The sequence below is a fragment of the Trachypithecus francoisi genome, unplaced genomic scaffold, assembly GCF_009764315.1.
Source record: "Trachypithecus francoisi isolate TF-2019V2 unplaced genomic scaffold, Tfra_2.0 Lachesis_group12, whole genome shotgun sequence".
Classification (NCBI taxonomy): Eukaryota; Metazoa; Chordata; class Mammalia; order Primates; family Cercopithecidae; genus Trachypithecus; species Trachypithecus francoisi.
Window position 1 is genome coordinate 90,427,330 of NW_022681457.1, and position 7,745 is coordinate 90,435,074.

A 7,745-nucleotide genomic window follows, 5' to 3' on the forward strand; every position below is an offset into this window, starting at 1 on the left:
GAGGAAGGGAGGGAGGGAGGGAGGGAGGAGGGAGGGAGAAAGGAAGGAAGGAAGGAAGGAAGAAGGAAGGAAGGAAGGAAGGAAGGAAAGAAAGAAGAAAGAAAGAAAGAAAGAAAGAAGAAAGAAAGAAAAGAAAGAAAGAAAGAAAGAAAGAAAAAAGAAAGAAAGAAGAAAGAAAGAAAGAAAGAAGAAAGAAAGAAAGAAAGAAAGAGAGAAAGAAAGACCAAAGATCCTAAGATTTTAATTCCATCACTTAAGAGCTCTGTGACTTTGGGGAAGGAATTTACTTTGTGTGAGTCTTAGAACACTTGTCTATAAAACAAGACCCAAAAGAATGCCTATCTTTCTGATAACTATTGCTTTGTAACAAATTACTCCAAAAGTTAGCAGTTTAAAACAACTGCTCATGACTGTGGGGGTCAGGAATTTTGGAAAGGCTAGGGACTGGGCAGATCTGCCATAGGGATTCCCATATGATTGCAGTTTAATGTGATCTGGGGCTGCTGCCTCTGAAGACACAACTGAACTGGACATCCAAGGCAGCTCACTCCTGTGCTTGGACATCCAAGGCAGCTCACTCCTGTGCTTGGACATCCAAGGTGGCTCACTATTGTGTCTGGACACCCAAGGCAGCTCAGTCCCATGCCTAGACATGTAAGGCAGCTCACTCCCATGTCTGGACACCCAAGGTGACTCACTCCCATGCCTGGACATCCAAGGCGGCTCAGTCCCATGCCCAGATATCCAAGGCAGCTCATTCCCATGCCCAGACACTCAAGGAGGTTCACTCCCATACCTAGACACCCAAGCCAGCTCACTCCCATGCTTGGACACCCAAGGTGGCTCACTCCCATGCCTAGACATCCAAGGCAGCCCATTCCCATGCCTGGACACCCAAGGCGGCTCACTTCTGTGTCTGGACACCCAAGGCAACTCACTTCCGTGCCTGGACACTCAAGGAAGCTCACTCCTGTGCCTGAATATCCAAAGTGGCCCACTCCTATGCTTAGACACACAAGGTGACTCACTGCCATGCCTGGACACCCAAGGTGGCTCACTCCTATGCTTGGGCACTCAAAGCAGCTTACACAAGAGAGTGTCTCTTCTAGCAAGGGGAAGCTGTATCACTTTTTATGACCAAGTCTCAGTACTCTATCAATTATGTACTCCTTTGATTATGACCAAGTTATATGGAAGCCACGTTCACAGGGAAGATAATTAAATTATGCCTCTTAATGGGAGTTGGGGCAAGTGGAGAGGTTCTAGAAGGGCAGTGAAGCTGGTGATATTGTTGAGGACATCTTTGAAAAATACAGTCTGCCACCCTTGCATGATGGTATAGTACATGAATTAAACAAGACATTGAATGGAAAGCACTTAAGACAATGCTTTGCATACAGAAAGTGCTTGATAAAAGTTAGCTATTGTTACTAGATGTGACATATTTGAGAGATGTCTTTCAACATAGCAAGATGGTGGAAAGAGGTGAGGAAAGAATAAATGGAGTGATTGGTGGTGAAATGTTGGCAGCATTGGATCACGTCAATGGCAAAGAGGACAAGCTTTCCATAAAGAGCAGAATCACTTGACCATTTAATGAACCTAGTGGAGAGAAAATGTCAGGACCTCTGGGAGAGTAAAGGAGTGGATTATCAGTTTTGTGCTGGCTGAAGGGCCTGAAGCTTTTAGTAAGAGAAGGTGCAATCCAGGAGCCAGGAAGGAAGAAGTGAGAACGAAGACAAGACTGATAGAGGCTGAGACTCCAGGTGAGAGCAGCACATACTGGGTTCCTATTGTACAAGAAGAAGAGAAGGCAAGTCTTGGGAGGGAGAAAGAGCCCACCTGGCCTGGCAAGGGAGACGTGCAGTTCAAGGTTGTACAGCTCAATCCACTAAGACTGGATAGCTTTGGACTTGTGTCTGGGCTGGTTCTTGAGGACAAGGACATCGGCTCACAAATCTGTTCATTTCAGGAGATAGGGGGATGGAGCTGCAGGTGTTTCCACCTTAGTTTCCTAGAACACTTCCTAACCAAAGAATTCACAAGAGCATGTGAAGAATATCTGGATTTCCTGAGAAAGTCTGAGAAAACACTTCTCTGTTTTACTATTACTCTGAAAATAGAATGCAAACTCTGTAACATAGCCCACAAGACTTTGCATAATTTGGTCTCTGCTATTTCTACACTCATCTTGAACTCTCATCTTGAACTCTCCTACTCACTAGAGTTTAGTTCCACTGAGCTTCCTCCAAATCCCAAAGCATTAAACTTGTTCTTGCCCCAGGACTTTGGCACATGCTCTTTCCTCCACTTAGAATGGTCCCCTCCTCTTCCCCTTGCCTGCCTAGGCCCCTTTTCCTTCAGATCTCAGCTAAGACATCACCTCTTCAGTGAGGACTTTCCCAATCATCTAAACTAAACTAGATTCCCTTCTTATTCTCTTTTTAAAAACACCCTGTCATTTCCTTGGTATCATCGATCACTTTTTTTGTATTTGTGTATTAGACTATCTCTTCGTTTACTGTCCCCTTTTCCCACTAGAATGTGGGCTTAAGGGCAGGGCCATGACTGTTAGTTTTGTTCTGTAAACCTAGCACCTAGATAAGTGACTGGTACTCAGCAGCTATTCAGTAAATGTTAGTTGTGAGAAAGTCTATAATCTTATTATGAATGAGGTAAGGGGTATAGATATTGTCCTCTCTGAGACCACAAAGTTAGGGTAAGTGAAAATGTACTGGCATCTTGGCAATGGTGGTGGCCTTGACCCCTCAGGTGAGACCCTGTGGATTGGGAGCTGAAGGATTTTTGTTCCTTATGGTGAATACTCTGGAAAAATGGCTGTAATTGAAGCTGATGTCTCTTCTCCAGTGTACTCTTTTTGAGATAGTTTTCCAGGAAATACTTTTCCTGTGCAGACAAATTTATGTGTTTTCTGATGTTAGAAAACAAAACTCGATTGCCCAATGTGCTATTGCTACCAAGAAATAGACTCTAATTTATGATCTGCCACTTGAGATGGGGTCTGCTGGGGCCTGGCATCATCTGCTCTTTTAGGTCAAGTTGATCTTCTTGGTCCTAAAATGTCCTGACTTTACAAAGTGTCCTTGCAGAAAGAAGCCTGCATCTCAAAAGACCTAAGAGTACACAAATTCACATGTAATGCATACACACACACACACACACACTCCTGTACAACATACACATGCATTATCAACTCATTCATGTGTACTCTCATGAAGGGCAAGATGGCAAAATTCATTTGAAACATATGCATTAAACTTCTATCATATTTGTGCCGAAACTATGATAGTTTAGGCTCTTTCTGGAAAGAAGAGGGATTGCATCGCCTGAAGCAGATTGTTTGCAAAAATATCTACAATTATTTCCCTCTCTGTGTCCATGCCTCTTACAATGTGCCTTTGTACCTCCTCCCATGTAGAAGTGGAGTCTATTTCCTCACCCCTCAAATCTGGGCTGGCCTTGTGACTTGCTTTGATCACCAAAATGTGACATAAATGAAGATGTGCTAGTCCCAGGCCTACCTTTCAAGAAACCCTGAACCTTCTCTTGGAAACTTGCCAAGTAGCTATGTGAACAAGCTCAAGCTACCCTGCTAGAAGATGAAAGACCACATAAGGCAGAGTTAAGCCATCCTAGCTTGGCCCTTTCTAGACAAATGAGTTCCCATCAGACGGCAGACACATGGCGGGGGCACTGCTGGAAGCATTCTCACCCCTCCCAGACCAGAACTGCCTAGCCAGTCCATGGGCTTGTGAGTCATCATGAATGGTTGTTGTTTAAAGTCACTATGTTTGGGGTGCTTTAAAAGAGCTAACAAATTCATTTCCCTACATGAAGGACTAAATCCAAACTTTTCCTGAAAGTAATATGTCCTTAAAAGTCAGACATCCCTGTTTTACTAAAAGTCTGGGATGTCTGACTTTTAAGGACATATTACTTTCAGGAAAAGCAATTCCACTCATGACAATTAAGCCTCAGGGGGTATATGGTCAAGGAGTGCTGCTTTGCAAACAAATATACCTAGGTCTTTATTTCGACTTTGCCACCAGCTGACTGTGTGACCTTGGGCAAGTCACTTGACATCTCTGGACCTTGATCCCTTTATCTATATATTGAAAGAGCAAGTTTAGCTAATTTTAGGCCCTTCAGGCTCTGCAACACATTTTGTGGTTCTGTGATTCTCAGTCTCTGCCACTTTCACTTATAAAACAAGAAAGGATAATCCATGATTCTTTCTGTCTTGTGGGATCATCCAGAAGGATGAAGTGCTATTTCCTCAGTGGCACCTTCACTGCTACTCACACTTTCAAGAATATGCATGTCTATGCAGCAGAAACAGACACCCTGAAATGCTGGATTTGGGATAATTCACTGGGTTTTATCAACATATGTGAACGCACAGATTTTCAGCTAATACTAGAAGTTGAGATGAAACTGATTAATGCGACTCCAAGGCAGGCCCCATCTTATCTCCCAAAGGAAGTGCAAGCACCCTATTTGACTACACACCCTGGCCCTCCTTCTTTTTCCCTTGGGTTCCCTCTTGAGATTAATAAAACTTGATGTATGAGGTGACATTGAGTGTCCCAGGCCCAAAGAAGTCCAGGACGAGTACAAACACGTGCACACCATGGTTAGAAGATAAGATTGCTTGGAGCTCTTTGCTTCATTCTGACCACACGCAGATCAGCATAGATGGTGAATGAGGAAAAGCTCTTCCTGTGGACACTTCTGAATAAGTTTTAATAACTTGACTGGAGTGCCCAGTTAGAAATCAAAAGCTGGACTCTGGCTTGAGATGGTGTTGGTGACTGAGGATTCAGCATTGCAGGTAGACTATGGGATTAAGGGATCAAGATCAGGCATTCCCATGAGGAGATACCAAAGTCAAGCCCAGCCAAGAGCTGTCAATTCAAAGTCCAGGGGGAAACCAAGGTCAAGGACCATGCACTGCAGTCAGCACCAATGCCAGCACACAACAGAGAGTAAAGCAAGCGGAGAACCTTCGGCTGGAAGTATTTAAAGACCAGAACAGTGTATTGTTCAGAATTTTTTGGCTGCAAATCAGAGAAAATTCAACCCAAAATGACTTATTCAGGAAGAAATTTAGTAGATTACAAAACTGAAAAGTTCAGGGGGTTGAATTGTTTCCATGTATGGTTTGATACAGGGATTGAACAATGTCAGCAGAACTCAATTTTCTCTGTCTCTTTAAGCCCTGTTCCGCCTCATTCTCCCAGATATGTTGGCTTTCACAGGTGCCTCATTTGTGGCCATGGAAAGACTTCATCAGATATTTCATCGTCTACAATCTAGAAACAGCAGAGACTCATATGCTCTCTCTCTCTCTTTCTCTCTCTCTCTCTCTCTCTCTCTCTCTCTCTCTTTCTGTCTCTCCCTCTCTCTCTCTCTAATAGTTCACAAGAAGTTCTGGGTCTGACTCTTTGTGGCCCAATGGGGCCAAATAATCACGCTTGAATCAATCCTAGTGCTTAAAGTTATGCCATGCATTGATAAGCTTAGGATAATAAGGGCCTGCCCTGAGAGCTGGCAGAGATCAACCCCACCCATACGGCAGGAACTTAAAGTGGAGAAAGAATAGCTCCCCAAAGGAAACTCAAGGTTCTTTCTTTAAATAAAGAAATGGGTCAATGAATGCTTGAAAAAAAACCACAGATGTTCACTGTAGGCAGCTAGGGATAGAAATATGGAACAAGAATTAGAAGACTTCCAGCATGAAAGGCTAAGATTTTCTGAAAGTAAAGAGTAAAAGTTGTTGCAAGCTGGCAGAAGTCTAGACAATGAATGTTAGTAAAAATAAATTAAATCATGGCTAGAGATGAAGGAAACAGGCTTCTTGGAGAGCTCCTCTGGACTGGAAGGCTCTGGCATTACAGCATTTCAGATATTCTGGACATAGGATCCAGAAGGATTTGCCAGCCCAGTTTTGGGTACCATTAGAGAATACATCAGGAACTATGAAACTGATCAAATGGAACTGATATTTCCCAGGACTAGGACTCAGGGTAAAGATAAGCTGCCCTGAAAGAAACAAGTCAGATTTTTTTTTTAAAAACCTAGACATTTTAAGACATATCCAGCAGGGCTCTGTTTCATTTGTATTTTGTATATACCTCAAATGCAGACTGCTGATGCAAAGGAGGTCACATTTAATGCTCAAATTACCATAGCTCTGAGCTCCCACCTGCTGGATTGTAACATTTATAAAATAGGATTACAGTCTTCTCTACAACTGTGTCACACTCTGTCACCTAGGCCCAAAGCAACTCTGCTTGTTCTTCAAGTCCATGATATCTCACAGCAAAACAATTCAATCACTTGCTTACTTTAGCCCTCTCACCAGCGAAGCTTAAACCTACTGTCTGTAACCAAAGAGGAACATATATCATGTCATCTTTATTCCAAGTCTCTTCCATCTCTATCCAGTAGCTAGACTCCAATAAACTGCTATCCTCCTTCCATAACTTCTCAACAGATAAAAATAAATATAAGTAGGGTGTGTTAGTCCCTTCTAACACTGCTATAAAGAAATACCTGAGACTGGGTAATTTATGGAGAAAAGAGTTTTAATTGGCCCACAGTTCTGCAAGCTGTACAGGAAGCATGGCTTGAGAAGCCTCAGGAAACTTACAGTCATGGCAGAAGGTGAAGGAGAAGCAGGCATATATTACATGGCTGGAGTAGGTAGAAGAGAGAGAGTAAGAGGTGCCTCACACTTTTAAACAATCATATCTCAGGAGCACTTACTCACTATCATGAGAGCAGCACCAAGGAGCAAGTCTGTCCCTCCCATGATCCAATCACCTTCCACCAGACCCCACCTCCAACACTGGGGATTACAATTTGACATGAGATTTAGGTGGTGACACAGTCAAACCATATCATTCTGCTTCTGGCTCCTCTCAAATCTCATGTCCTTCATACATTTCAAAATACAATCATACCCTCCACAAGAGTATCCCAAAGTCTTCCCTCATTCCAGCATTAACTCAAAAGTCCAAAGTCTCATCTGAGACAAGGCCAGTCCTTTCCATCTATGAGCCTGTAAAATAAAAAACAAGCTAGTTATTTGAAAGATACAATTGGGATATGGACATTGGGTAAACACTTTCTTTGCAAAGGAAGAAATTTGCCAAAAGAAAGGGGCTACAGGCCCTGTGCAAGTCCAAAACCCAGCAAGGCAGTCATTAAATTTTAAAGCTCCAAAATAATCTCCTTTGACTCCATGTCTTACATCCAGGGCACACTGATGTAAGGGGTGGGTTCCAAAGGCTTTGGGCATCTCCATCCCTGTGGTTTTACACAGCTCAGCCCCCACAGCTGCTCTCAAGGGCTGGCATTGAGTGCCTATGGCTTTTTCAGGCATGTGGTGCAAACTGTCAGTGTATCTACCTTTCTATGGTCTAAAGGACAGTGGTCTTCTTCTCACAGCTCCACTAGGCAGTGTCCCAGGGGGCACTCTGTGTGGGGGCTCCAACCTCTCATTTCCCCTCTGCACTGCCCGAATAGAGGTTCTCTGTGGGGACTCTGTCTCTGCAGCAAACTTTTGCCTGGACATCCCAGCTTTTCTACACATCTTCTGAAATCTAGGCAGAGGCTCTCTTGCATTCTGTACATCCACAGGCTTCCACAGCATGTGGAAGCTACCAAGGTTTATGGCTTGCACCCTCTGAAGCTGCAGTCTGAGTACCTAGGCTCCTTTG